The sequence below is a fragment of the Cyprinus carpio genome, chromosome B16 (assembly GCF_018340385.1).
Source record: "Cyprinus carpio isolate SPL01 chromosome B16, ASM1834038v1, whole genome shotgun sequence".
Lineage (NCBI taxonomy): Eukaryota > Metazoa > Chordata > Actinopteri > Cypriniformes > Cyprinidae > Cyprinus > Cyprinus carpio.
In genome coordinates this window covers 29,095,710-29,099,008 of record NC_056612.1, presented here as the reverse complement: position 1 = coordinate 29,099,008, position 3,299 = coordinate 29,095,710, and the positions used below count along the sequence as shown (strand labels likewise).

The following is a 3,299-nucleotide window of genomic DNA, read 5'->3' as shown; positions in this document are numbered from 1 at the left end:
CATAAAATATATATTAATCTATTAAAATATATAATATATTTTAAATATATAAAATACAAATATGTTTTAAAATGAATATTCCCATTCCCCAAATTCACATTCTACTGTATAATATCTGTTTAATTGTACATTTGTTGCATGCAAACACTCTTTCAATTTAGGAGTCCACTCAAAAGTTCTGTCAATTTTAGAATTCAATTCAGAGAATTAAATAAAAAAAAAAACATAATAATAACATTGAAATAGTGATAAAAATGTGTTATGTGCATTTTAAATGTTTATATGCAACTGATTTGTTAAATAAATGCGATTAATTAAAGTGATTATCAAATAAACTTTACTTTCCGTGCAGGTGTTTCAGTAAAAAAAGAAATAAATGGTGCATCACTAAGCACAATCTTTATTGATTCTCTTCATCAGCATACAGTAGTCTGTCACATTGTCCAAACATTACCTTCAGAAAAACGTGGTGATGTTAGAATAAACACAGTCGCTGCATAAAGTCACATCGATGCCAAACCAGAAGGCTGAGCCAGTAAACGGAGGTGATCTTTATATACCCCTGAGCTCTTTCTCTGCCGTCTGGTTAGTCCTGGACGCACGTCTGTGTTTCTGTGACCTCTAGAGACTCTCGAGGATGGAACTTGATTTTCTCCGTCAGGATGGTGAGAATATCAAATGATGTACGCGCTCGGCTCATCTGGCTGCTAAACTTTTGCAGAAATTCATTCTGTCATTATTTAATTACCCTGTCCTTGTGAAGATCTTTCTGCATAAATTAACACTTACATCTTGACAGTTCAGCTCCAAAATATCCATACGCCTCATGGCATTATATTCAGAGTCATATGATGCTTTGTGTGAAGAAAAGGTTATTTACTGAAAATCATTCATCTGATATCTCAAATCAGGTCTGTGACATCCAACCTGTGTCATATTTCTCTCACATGAAGCATCAAAATGACGTCTGAGACTTGGAATACAGTGCACTAGCTGTGTGGACTATTGTTATGATACTTTTATGACGCTCTGTCTTTTTTTTGGAGTAAAGATTCTTCATTTCTGTTTTATGTGAGTAATAACAATTATCAGGAAAGAAAAAATCAAATTGAATTTTTCTAATAAAATGCAATTTAAAAAATCAAGGTTTATTGTGCTTGTTTGCAGGGCCAAAATTTTGTGATATATTTAATATTTCTAATAATAATTTATAATCATAAATAATAATAATAATAAATGGTATTATTAAAACAAAATAAAATGGATAATAATATAATAATATATATATAATAAATGTATATATAGAATATAATTAAAAACAATTATTTATATGTATATATATTTAAAGTTTTATAAAAATTTAATATTTTATATATATTACATACTGAATTAATTCATATATATTAAATAATATAAAATAAAAAAACATTAGGTACATTTAAATATAAATATTATAAATCTTTTAATGTATAAAATATATATTTATGTATTATATAAATGAATGTAAGTGAAAATGAAAAATATTTATAAAAATAACAGTAAACAGTAACAGTATACATTATATATATATAAAATATAATAAATATACACATACATAGCCATCTATCAATCAACTGAATTACATTTTCATTTACTTATATATATCATGAATAATACATTATTAATAAATATTAAAAAAATATATGTATTCATAAAAAATGTAATAATAATATATTAACAAAATGGTTCCAGTTATGATTATTGACCCAACACTGAAGTGGATATAACAGTGCATTTTAAGCTCTTCATATCAACACATGATCAGAATTACGGTGCCATTTACTTATGCGCTTTTGTTAGCAGACACTTTTATCCAAAGTGATTTAAAAAATCAAGCAAAAACATTTAAAAATATATTTTCAAATTAAATATACTTAATATTAAATTTATATAATAAACCTGATATAATATACAGTTTATGCTTAAAATATAAATAAAACTGATTTAGGTATATATATATATATATATATATATATACATATATATATATTATTTAAAAAAAATATTAATTATTAATATTATAAAATTTAAAATGGCTTTAATTATGTCAACATATATTAATCTTTTAAGTATAATATATTTTGTAAATATATAAAATACAAATATATTTTAAAATGAATATTCTGAGAATGAATAATAAATGTGTGAACTCTTTTTATTTTTGATTCAGTCTTGATGTTCAGAGCTCTGTGATTCCTCGGCTACGCCACAAAGAAATTGTAATTTTCAATCATGAAACCTGTGCTTCCTTTTCACTCCTGTCTTTTCATTTGTTTGCTGAGAAGTTCATTATTTATTCTGGGCTGAACTGGAGTCTGGCACGTTCTCTGCTTTCATTTGTTTGCTGTCAGCATGTGGAATTAATTTAATAAATGTCGTCTTTCATCATGTTAAAGGCTCCCCAGTTATTTGCGGAACGGGCTCGTTGTTGCCACCATAAATTTATGCATTTATCCTTTTGTGTTTGAGGGAAAGCTTCAGCCTCATCTTGACGTCTCCTCGTCTTTGATGATGAATATAATCTGATAGAAGTCTTATAATCCACTGCTATTCACAAATGAATCCTTAACGAACAGGAAGTGGGTCAGAGTCTGTGGTGACTTTTAAGGGCATTGAAAGTGTGTGCTACAAAGGCTTTTTTGACTTGTAAGAGCACTCAAAAACTAAACAGAGGCCTGCATTCAAGATTTATGTATTTGAATTGCATATAAAACATCCATCCATTTGTATTACAAAATTTACATAAATAGACTGCTTTTCACTCACAGTCAGAAATGAAACTGGTCACATCTCCTGCACTCCAAAAAGAAAAAAAAGGAGAGAAAAAAAAAAAAGGCATAGCTTATTTTCTTATATTTAAGTATTTATTTATTTTTATTATTTTAAGTAATATTTAAAATGTATGTATTTGGCTCATAGGATCAGCATAAATGTAAACCTTTTTTATTTTTCCTAAGAACGTGATTTCTCTCTTCTTCTCAGGAATTGAGACAAATAAATATAAACACAGACAAAAAAAAAAAAAAAATGGTATAATTTATTTTAGTATATTTAAGTACTATTTATTTATTTATTTTTAGGCAATATTTTCAAAAATGTATTTATTTTATTCAAATGGCTCAGGATCATAATGTAAAACTATTTTTTTTTCCTAAGAACGATTTTAATTGAGACAAATGAAATATAAAACAGACAAAAAAAAAAAAAAAATCAGACTTTCTGTTAAAAAAAAAAAAAAAAAAAAAAAATAACGAAGTACA

At 26.3% G+C, this 3,299-nt stretch overlaps 1 protein-coding gene and 1 long non-coding RNA gene across 2 annotated transcripts in view; both read left to right on the top strand.

Annotated features, from left to right (window-relative positions):
- The window catches only part of LOC109106292 (cyclin-dependent kinase 14-like), a 434,688-nt gene that overhangs the window by 244,551 nt on the left and 186,838 nt on the right, over positions 1-3,299 (top strand). The window lies entirely within an intron of this gene.
- Positions 1-3,299, top strand: part of LOC122140068 — a 45,967-nt gene that overhangs the window by 8,003 nt on the left and 34,665 nt on the right. The window lies entirely within an intron of this gene.